The sequence below is a fragment of the Ascaphus truei genome, chromosome 13 (genome assembly GCF_040206685.1).
Source record: "Ascaphus truei isolate aAscTru1 chromosome 13, aAscTru1.hap1, whole genome shotgun sequence".
Lineage (NCBI taxonomy): Eukaryota > Metazoa > Chordata > Amphibia > Anura > Ascaphidae > Ascaphus > Ascaphus truei.
In genome coordinates this window covers 49,436,821-49,447,520 of record NC_134495.1, presented here as the reverse complement: position 1 = coordinate 49,447,520, position 10,700 = coordinate 49,436,821, and the positions used below count along the sequence as shown (strand labels likewise).

The following is a 10,700-nucleotide window of genomic DNA, read 5'->3' as shown; positions in this document are numbered from 1 at the left end:
CCTCTCCCTTCTCTCCTCCAGTAATGCCGGGCCTCCCCTTCCCTCAGCACTGCCCCCCTCCCTTCTCTCCTCCAGTAATGCCGGGCCTCCCCTGACCTCAGCACTGCCCCCCTCCCTTCTCTCCTCCAGTAATGCCGGGCCTCCCCTACCCTCAGCACTGCCCCCCTCCCTTCTCTCCTCCAGTAATGCCGGGCCCTCCCCTTCCCTCAGCACTGCCCCCCTCCCTTCTCTCCTCCAGTAATGCCGGGCCTCCTCTTCTCTCAGCACTGCCCCCCTCCCTACTCTCCTCCAGTAATGCCGGGCCTCCCATTCCCTCAGCACTGCCCCGCTCCCTTCTCTCCTCCAGTAATGCCGGGCCTCCCCTTCCCTCACCTCTGCCCCCCTCCCTTCTCTCCTCCAGTAATGCCGGGCCTCCCCTCCCCTCAGCACTGCCCCCCTCCCTTCTCTCCTCCAGTAATGCCGGGCCTCCCCTTCCCTCAGCACTGCCCCCCTCCCTGCTCTCCTCCAGTAATGCCGGGCCTCCCCTTCCCTCAGCACCGCCCCCCTCCCTTCTCTCCTCCAGTAATACCGGGCCTCCCCTTCCCTCAGCACCGCCCCCTCCCTTCTCTCCTCCAGTAATGCCGGGCCTCCCCTTCCCTCAGCATTGCCCCCCTCCCTTCTCTCCTCCAGTAATGCCGGGCCTCCCCTTCCCTCAGCACTGCCCCCCTCCCTTCTCTCCTCCAGAAATGCCAGGCCTCCCCTTCCCTCAGCACTGCCCCCCTCCCTTCTCTCCTCCAGTAATGCCGGGCCCTCCCCTTCAATCAGCACTGCCCCCCTCCCTTCTCTCCTCCAGTAATGCCGGGCCTCCCCTTCCCTCAGCACTGCCCCCCTCCCTTCTCTCTCCCAGTAATACCGGGCCTCCCCTTCCCTCAGAACTGCCCTTCTCTCCTCCAGTAATGCCGGGCCTCCCGTTCCCTCAGCACTGCCCATCTCCCTTCTCTCCTAAAGTAATGCCGGGCCTCCCCTTCCCTCAGCACTGCCCCCCTCCCTTCTCTCCCCCAGTAATACCGGGCCTCCACTTCCCTCAGCACTGCCCCCCTCCCTTCTCTCCTCCAGTAATGCCAGGCCTCCCCTTCCCTCAGCACTGCCCTCCTCCCTTCTCTCCTCCAGTAATGCCGGGCCTCCCCTTCCCTCAGCACTGCCCCCCTCCCTTCTCTCCTCCAGTAATGCCGGGCCTTCCCCTTTCCTCAGCACTGCCCCCCTCCCTTCTCTCTTCCAGTAATGCCGGGCCTCCCATTCCCTCAGCACCGCCCCCCTCCCTTCTCTCCTCCAGTAATGCCATGTCCTCCCCTTCCCTCAGCACTGCTCCCCTGCCGGGCCTCACCTTCCCTCAGCACTGCCCCCCTCCCTTCTCTTCTCCAGTAATGCCGGTCCTCCCCTTACCTCAGCACTGCCCCCCTCCCTTCTCTCCTCCAGTAATGCCGGGCATCCCCTTACCTCAGCACTGCCCCCCTCCCTTCTCTCCTCCAGTAATGCCAGCCCTCCCCTTCCCTCAGCACTGCCCCCCTCCCTTCTCTCCTCCAGATATGCCGGGCCCTCCCCTTCCCTTCCCTTCTATCAGCACTGCCCCCTCCCTTCTCTCCTCCTGTAATGCCAGGCCTCCCCTTCCCTCAGCACTGCCCCCCTCCCTTCTCTCCTCCAGTAATGCCGGGCCTCCCCTTCCCTCAGCACTGCCCCCCTCCCTTCTCTCCTCCAGTAATGCCGAGCCCTCCCCTTCCCTCAGCACTGCCCCCCTCCCTTCTCTCCTCCAGTAATGCCAGACCCTCCCCTTCCCTTCCATAAGCACTGCCCCCTCCCTTCTCTCCTCCAGTAATGCCGGCCCTCCCCTTTCCTCAGCACTGCCCCCCTCCCTTCTCTCTTCCAGTAATGCCGGGCCTAGCATTCCCTCAGCACCGCCCCCCTCCCTTCTCTCCTCCAGTAATGCCATGTCCTCCCCTTCCCTCAGCACTGCCCCCCTCCCTGCTCTCCTCCAGTAATGCCGGGCCTCCCCTTCCCTCAGCACCGCCCCCCTCCCTTCTCTCCTCCAGTAATACCGGGCCTCCCCTTCCCTCAGCACCGCCCCCTCCCTTCTCTCCTCCAGTAATGCCGGGCCTCCCCTTCCCTCAGCATTGCCCCCCTCCCTTCTCTCCTCCAGTAATGCCGGGCCTCCCCTTCCCTCAGCACTGCCCCCCTCCCTTCTCTCCTCCAGAAATGCCAGGCCTCCCCTTCCCTCAGCACTGCCCCCCTCCCTTCTCTCCTCCAGTAATGCCGGGCCCTCCCCTTCAATCAGCACTGCCCCCCTCCCTTCTCTCCTCCAGTAATGCCGGGCCTCCCCTTCCCTCAGCACTGCCCCCCTCCCTTCTCTCTCCCAGTAATACCGGGCCTCCCCTTCCCTCAGAACTGCCCTTCTCTCCTCCAGTAATGCCGGGCCTCCCGTTCCCTCAGCACTGCCCATCTCCCTTCTCTCCTAAAGTAATGCCGGGCCTCCCCTTCCCTCAGCACTGCCCCCCTCCCTTCTCTCCCCCAGTAATACCGGGCCTCCACTTCCCTCAGCACTGCCCCCCTCCCTTCTCTCCTCCAGTAATGCCAGGCCTCCCCTTCCCTCAGCACTGCCCTCCTCCCTTCTCTCCTCCAGTAATGCCGGGCCTCCCCTTCCCTCAGCACTGCCCCCCTCCCTTCTCTCCTCCAGTAATGCCGGGCCTTCCCCTTTCCTCAGCACTGCCCCCTCCCTTCTCTCTTCCAGTAATGCCGGGCCTCCCATTCCCTCAGCACCGCCCCCCTCCCTTCTCTCCTCCAGTAATGCCATGTCCTCCCCTTCCCTCAGCACTGCTCCCCTGCCGGGCCTCACCTTCCCTCAGCACTGCCCCCCTCCCTTCTCTTCTCCAGTAATGCCGGTCCTCCCCTTACCTCAGCACTGCCCCCCTCCCTTCTCTCCTCCAGTAATGCCGGGCATCCCCTTACCTCAGCACTGCCCCCCTCCCTTCTCTCCTCCAGTAATGCCAGCCCTCCCCTTCCCTCAGCACTGCCCCCCTCCCTTCTCTCCTCCAGTAATGCCGGGCCCTCCCCTTCCCTTCCCTTCTATCAGCACTGCCCCCTCCCTTCTCTCCTCCTGTAATGCCAGGCCTCCCCTTCCCTCAGCACTGCCCCCCTCCCTTCTCTCCTCCAGTAATGCCGGGCCTCCCCTTCCCTCAGCACTGCCCCCCTCCCTTCTCTCCTCCAGTAATGCCGAGCCCTCCCCTTCCCTCAGCACTGCCCCCCTCCCTTCTCTCCTCCAGTAATGCCAGACCCTCCCCTTCCCTTCCATAAGCACTGCCCCCTCCCTTCTCTCCTCCAGTAATGCCGGCCCTCCCCTTTCCTCAGCACTGCCCCCCTCCCTTCTCTCTTCCAGTAATGCCGGGCCTAGCATTCCCTCAGCACCGCCCCCCTCCCTTCTCTCCTCCAGTAATGCCATGTCCTCCCCTTCCCTCAGCACTGCCCCCCTCCCTTCTCTCCCACAGTAATGTAGGGCCCTCCCCTTCCCTCAGCACTGCCACCTCTATTCTCTCCTCCAGTAATGCCGGGCCTCACCTTCCCTCAGCACTGCCCCCCTCCCTTCTCTCCCCCAGTAATGCCGGGCCCTCCCCTTCCCTCAGCACTGCCCCCTCCCTTCTCTCCTCCAGAAATGCCGGGCCTCACCTTCCCTCAGCACTGCCCTCCTCCCTTCTCTCCTCCAGTAATGCCGGGTAGGGAGAGCAAGGGGGGAGGGGGGCGACACCGCAGAGCAGACAGAGGAGCCAGGATAGGATGGCAGACACAAACTCAAAGCTGAAGCCCCGCACCCGGCTTTCTCTCTGCCTGCAACCAATCCCCTGTGGCCCGGCCGGCATACTAAGCCCCCCCCCCCCCCCCCGGCATCATCATTCATCCAATCCCATGCGGCCCTTCATCCAAACCCCCCCCCCCTCCCTCCGGCAGCATACAGCATACATTCATTCACATGGAGAATACTTACTGGCTGCCGCATCCTCCTCACCAAAACCCGGGACAGGAGAGAAAAAACCGGGACTGTCCCGGCAAAACCAGGACAAATGGTCACCCTAAGATTACATAACAGAGCCATTACATTCTTCCCTTCCTGCTGTGTCCTGACTCAGGCTTTAGGCCTAGGTCAGGCCTGTTGGACCCCCCTCACATCTCCTTATGAGATGGAGGGCAGATGTTGCTCACTGCACAGAGGGAGGAGAGAGAATGACAAGAGCCCAGAATTTAGGATAGTGTCATTATTTATATCCTTTGGGGAGTGGCTGTAACTCTGACTCATAACAAGCCAGATCTGGATACTGATAGGCCCTCACATCCAGTGTGTGGTCCAATCAGTACCCACCCCTCAGGTTGGCACTATCTGGCTATCACCCTTGGATACTCTGTTACAATCCAAGGATTCAAAACCACACAAGGCCTTAGGATGGAATTATCCCGCCACTTCCAGCACCTAAGAGGGCTTACATTGGTAGGGCCCAGGAAAAGACATAGCGGCCGGGGGGCTATGCCCGCGTTCCGTGACTCTGAACTTCCCGCCTTAGCCATCTCCGATCTATTAAAATAGTCTGTTAGTACCGGGGTCCTCCTTTTGGCCTGTTTGGGTGTTCCTATGCTTGATTTTGCCGCCGCTGTCGGACTTGCGATATTTATCCGCCGCTTTAGATTCTTTTTACTGCCGGTGGGGGCAGAGCCCAAGTTTTAGGCAACCATCCACCTCGCCGTCGCGCATGCGCATGCGCTGCAATTAGAACATTTTTAAAGGAGCAAAGTCATTCAATATTGCAGGTGACTGCTGTGTCACTCCTCTGTAGGCGAGCCACTTTAATAAAACTGCAATTTGTTTTTCAGGCGTGGGCGTTGCCTTGTGACAAAGGCATGTATAGCTGATTTTGAATGTTACTATTATGCTTCAGCAGCACCTTGGTTAGGATCAGGCTGTTTTTATTTTTTTTTTTGTGTTTGTGTATTTATTTCTTTTCCTGGGGAAGCTGTGCCTTTAATTCAAACTGGTGGTGGCCATCTTGGATCCGGCTGAAACGCACGGAGCAAGACAGCTCAGTCAATCAGCTGCTCTGTCCCCCTCCTCACAGCGGGGGCGGAGGGGGACGCATGAAGGCGGAGGGGGGCGCGGTAAAGCACACTCAGATGGACCTGCCAGCAGGGGTGAAGGTAAGCCCGGCACACAACTCCCTCTCTGTCACAGGGCAATGATCGGCCATTTTAGATGCCACACAGCCGAACCAGAGCCCCGCACCACCACCGCACATCCCGCCGACAGTCCCAGCCCTTAGATGGGAGGCAAGTCTGAAAGCCCCGGTGGCGCAGATAGCCGTAGACCGCTCCGCTCCGCCTATAGCCGCTAGCTCTTATCTTCTTTATTGGTGCCCAGCGGCCATTTTGTAGGATCGGCCGCGTGTGTTAGGAGGTACTGGGAGCTCGGTGGTCCCGCAATGTCACTGCCTTTTTCGCCACTCACTTTTATTCTGCTCCCGTGGTGTTTGCCTCCTCGTCCCCCGACCCAACCCAAGGGTGGTCCGGCAGGGGCCCGCGATCGCAAGTGTAGCCAGGTCCCCTGTCAGGGCTCAGAGCCCCTTCGGGTACTCACAGGGCAGTCAGCCCCCAGGGTGCACAGGGACAGTGTCACATGACCCAAGGGAGCCAATAGGGCGGCAGCATCTCCCTGCAGGGAGATTGATACATTTCGCGGGCTGGCAGTTGGTGACAGTTGGTGACCGGAGCAGCTAAGGGAAGGAGGTAGGGTGCAGGAGTCAGTGACTCCCTGCACTAGGCCAGCATCCCCCCAGGCCCCAGATAGCCCTGAGTCACCAGTAGCTGAGTGCTATACGGACAGGCCCTAGGTTAGGGACCCTGCCCCATTAGCTGTTTGTTAGTTAGGGACACAGCGGACGCTGCGTTTCCTGCAGAGAGACTTGGGCTCAAGTCTCCGCCATTAAAGAGAGCTGGACTATCTTCAGGGTGGGATCGCCCCTGACGGATCACCACGCGGGTGGATCCTGGATGTCGTGTGGGAGCTCGTCTGATCCTTTGTGAAGCCATTACAGGCCCGAGCACGGGAGCGCTCGGCAGGTAACCAGTAACAACAAGTGCACCAACAGAGTACTCACACGGGACTAGTGGCTGCGCAGTCACACACATCCATATCATTTAAAGGGACATATTGTGTGGGGTCACTGGATATCACGGGGTGGGATCACCCGGTGGGAGGAGGTTGCGTCCTGCGAGACGCCGTAGTAGTGTCGCCTCTAGAGAGGGACACCTGTTATTATATGCAAGTTCGTTCTATGCTCACAAGTAAAGTTATTGGTTGTAATATATATGCTGTTGTGTGATATATATATATATATATATATATATATTGTCCTGCGAGGATCACTCCCCCTCGGGTGGGAGCCGTCGCAGGTGGAGGCGCTGCACCGAGTACGAGGTTGCTCATATTACTATCATACGTGCCCCAGGCTCCCCGTGGCGGAGGCTTAGGCCCCCTGTGAGCCTAACAGGTAAAGCACCACACCTGGTAACACTGAGCTCCCCGCACACACACATTGTATGCGATTGTATGGGGGAATACCCGTTACACAAGCAAGTCTGCTTCTGGGATTCGTGGCATATAATAATTACCGTATTTCCTCGATTCTAGGACGCACTTTTTTTTCCTATTTTCACATTGCTAAAATAGGTCTGCGTTTTAGAATCGATGTATTAAAAAAAAATCAGCGCTGCTGCAGATGCCGACCGGGATATTCACAATGTGCATGAAAAGCACATGGCTGCGATCACCCCCCCTCCCCTTCCCATGAGGTGCAGAGGGGTCGGAAATGCATCAACATTGCCCAGAAGCCCCCCCCCCCTTCCTGAATCCCCGTGTGAAATGCAGGAAGTGAAGAGGTAGCTGTGTCTCTCTGTGTGTCTCTGGATGTGTTTCTGTATGTGTTTGTCTCTGTGTGTGTGTATGTGTTTGTCACTCTGTGTGTGTGTGTGTGTGTTTGTGTGTGTGTGTGTCTCTTTCTCTCTCTGTCTGTGTGTCACTCTCTGTGTCTCTGTGTGTGTGTGTGTGTGTGTGTGTGTATGTGTATGTATGTGTCTCTGTGTTTGTCACTCTATCTCTGTGTGTGTGTCTGTGTCTATATGTGTTTGTGTGTGTGTGTGTGTGTGTGTGTCTCTCTCTGTCTGTGTGTCACTCTCTGTCTCTCTCTGTCTGAGTGTGTGTATGTGTCTTTGTCTGTGTGTGTGTGTGTGTGTGTGTGTCTCTCTCTGATTCTGTGTCTGTCTGTCTCTGCTATCAAAAGCAAGAAAGGAGATTGTTAGAACATGTTCTTTTTACGTTAAGGAAAGCAATGAGTACAGGAATCAGGTACTTGGAATCATCATAAAAAGGTACTAAATGTAAATAGCTAAAATCCCCCCCACACTGCCACTGCCCCTGCCATATCTGTCTCTCTCTCTCTCTGGTCTGTGTGTTCTCTCTCCCCCCCCCACACATTCTCTCCCCCCCCACCCATTCTCTCCCCCCCCACCCATTCTCTCCCCCCCCACCCATTCTCCCCCCCCCCACCCATTCTCCCCCCCCCACCCATTCTCCCCCCCCCCACCCATTCTCTCCCCCCCCCACCCATTCTCTCCCCCCCCACCCATTCTCTCCCCCCCCACCCATTCTCTCCCCCCCCACCCATTCTCTCCCCCCCCACCCATTCTCCCCCCCCCACCCATTCTCTCCCCCCACCCACTCTCTCCCCCCACCCATTCTCTCCCCCTCCCCCACCCATTCTCTCCCCCTCCCCCACCCATTCTCTCCTCCCCCACACCCATTCTCTCCCCCCCACCCACCCATTCTCTCCCCCCCCCACCCACCCATACTCCCCCCCACCCGCCCATTCTCTCCCCCCCCCACCCACCCATTCTCTCCCCCCCCACCCACCCATTCTCTCCCCCCACCCATTCTCTCCCCCCCACCCACTCTCTCCCCCCCCTTCTCTTTCCTCCCCCCCATTCTCTTCCCCCCCCAATTCTCTTTCCCCCCCCATTCTCTCTCCCCCCATTCTGCCTGTCGCTCCCCATTCTGTGTCTGCCTCGCTCTCCCCATTAGTTATTGAAGTGTCATGTGACCCTGCTAGTTAAAAAAATAAACAAAAAAATTCTGCACATTTAATACAGTGAGATTTTTTTCTCCCCAATTTTTTTTTATTAAATCAAGGGTGCGTTTTACAATCGAGGAAATAGGGTATTTATTATTTTGTCCGAATTTGGGCTAGTATTACTCAGTCAAATGTATATCTTAGGGAGCTTCAGACAAACCCGACTATCCCTGTCAGGCCCCAAACCGCGCCCCTGCACTCTTTCTTAAATCTGTCTCAGCGTCTCCCCTCCTGAAACCCCTCTCCTGGCTTCCTGTCACATCCCGCATCTCACACTCAATTCTCCTCCTCACTTTTAAAGCTTTACACTCCTCTGCCCCTCCTCACATCTCAGCCCTAATTTCTTCCTATGCACCATCCCGACTCTTGCGTTGTACCCCCTTTGTATCTAAAGCCCTCTCCCGCCTTAACCCTTTCTCACTGACTGCCCCGCACCTCTGGAATGACCTTTAAGAGCCACCTTAAGGCACACCTGCTTAAAGAAGCATATGAGTAGCCCCGTGGCTAATACTATACACACGATACATGAAGCTTGGCCCCCTGCAGACGCACTTACCAGAACGCCCTCCTACTGTCTCTGTACATTCTTCCTAACAATTAGATTGTAAGCTCTTTGGAGCAGGGACTCTTCCGAAATGTAACTTTTTGTCTGAAGCACTTATTCCCATGATCTGTTATTTGTATGTAGCCCCCTGTAAGCAGAACGGGCTACTTATCCTTCTACTACTGGAGTAAGCCCTGGTAAGGGCAGGCGCCAGTAGTGACCATGGGTTTTTCCCCCTCACCAAGCCCCGCCTCTGTGATAGAGGCGGGCCCCTGGCTCTGTGCAGGCCTAGACAGAGAGGAGGTCCTGCTGACATCATAGGGGGCGGGGCTGTGTCTATTTAGTGGGCTGTCCTGTGGGTGTGTGGGAGAGAGGTCTGAGTGCAGCTCTGGAAGAATACTATTTAATAAGAATAGATATGACACGGCCTTCTCCTGCCGGCACCTCTTAGTTTTATTTCCCCTTCTGTTATCCATATTCTGTTTGTCCGGCTACAGGAAGGGTCAGGAGACAGGGAGGACAGAGGCAGGAGAACCCCATCTGGCTCCGGCCTTGCCTGTCCCTACTAATACAAACATTCAACCCCTCACTGAATAACATAGCCCTAATCCCATGTGACAAGGAGGGGTAGGACAGGCACTGCTATCCTTCCTCTGCAATATAGGATGGGATCCTCCCCCCCCCCCCCCATGCTGTGACTCCTGTATGGGATGATACACTGGAGGAGATGCTGCAGGAGAGGAGGAAGCAATCAGAGGTCTCTCCCCCTCCCCCTGGGTATCACTGCAGCTTTCTGCCTGTCTGGGAGTCACAGCTCGCAACTATCGTCTGTGCAAGTCTGTATAGTAAAGATGGAGAGATGACCACGTGTCTGGATAATAGTTATTTTGCCCATTACTGTACTGTATGTGTTTGGTGGGGTGGGGGAGCTGTATTGATGTAAATGTAGGCCATGTTTTTGTTTTTTTAAATACAGGATTGGTACAGCCACCAGCGGGGACCCACGGGGACAACCCAAGGACCCCCAGACTCCCACAGGGACCACCTGAGGACCCACGAAGGACACCTGCGGGGAAGAACTGGTGGCCCCACAGCTGTGGGGGCCCCAGGCACCCACAGGGCCACCCGAGGGCCCCCCAGACACCCGTGGGAACCACCCGAGGGCCCCTAGACACCTGTGGGAACCACCTGAAAGCTCCCAGACAACCGTGTGGACGCATTGGTGCCCACGGACACCCGCGGGCACCACCTGGAGGCCCACGGAGCCTAGCGGGGACAACCCGAAGTCCCCCAGACACCGGTGGGCACCCCCCAGAGTGAACTGTGGAACCTGCGGACACCCATCTGGACCACCGGGGACCCCTGCTGGACTGCGGTATTAATCCTGTGTGTAAAAAAAATAATGGTTTTATGAATATTGTAATGGTTTATTAGGGACCTAGGGTTGGATAGTGAGGCTGTTATGTGTATTTTTGTTTATTGTGAGTAGTGGGGGTGGGTGAATGGGGTATTGGCCCCAAGGAAGTGTGTTTAGGTCTACCGGGTGGGGGGGTAGCGGGAGGGGTTAACCCCTTCATTACCTTAGCGGTATTAACCGCTAAGGTAAAGAAGAGGTTAAGTCATCCCGCAACCCCCTGGCAAGGCCTAAACACCCACCCAGGGCCAAATACCACCTTCACCCACCCCCGCTACCCGCAGTAAGCCTGGCACGGGTGTATAACCCCTTCATTGCCTTGGCGGTAATGAAGTTGCCTGTAAATGCATTTTTTATGCATGGGATTCATGCCGGGGGTCTCTGGTGCTGATATTAATGGGTATCAGCTCCGGGACACACGCATTTTATTTCCATCGCAGCTTCACCCCACCTTCTTGCCAACTTTTGTGGCTGAGGTGAGATAAGGTGCTCAAAAGTGTCCTATACACAGGAAGGAGGGGGGTACAATCTGGATATTGATTATTATTAA

The 10,700-nt window shown here is 57.2% G+C and overlaps 2 long non-coding RNA genes across 3 annotated transcripts in view; both read left to right on the top strand.

Moving 5' to 3' along the window:
* Positions 1-4,962: 4,962 nt before the first annotated feature.
* LOC142465178 (uncharacterized) overlaps positions 4,963-10,700 on the top strand; it is a 79,303-nt gene continuing 73,565 nt past the window's right edge. For both annotated transcript variants that reach the window (XR_012787808.1, XR_012787806.1), the window contains exon 1: positions 4,963-6,126. This is a non-coding gene — a long non-coding RNA (uncharacterized LOC142465178). The remainder of the gene's footprint in view (positions 6,127-10,700) is intronic.
* LOC142465179 (uncharacterized) lies at positions 6,133-10,151 on the top strand. Its single transcript, XR_012787810.1, has 2 exons — positions 6,133-7,434; positions 9,713-10,151. It is a non-coding gene; the product is annotated as an uncharacterized LOC142465179 (long non-coding RNA).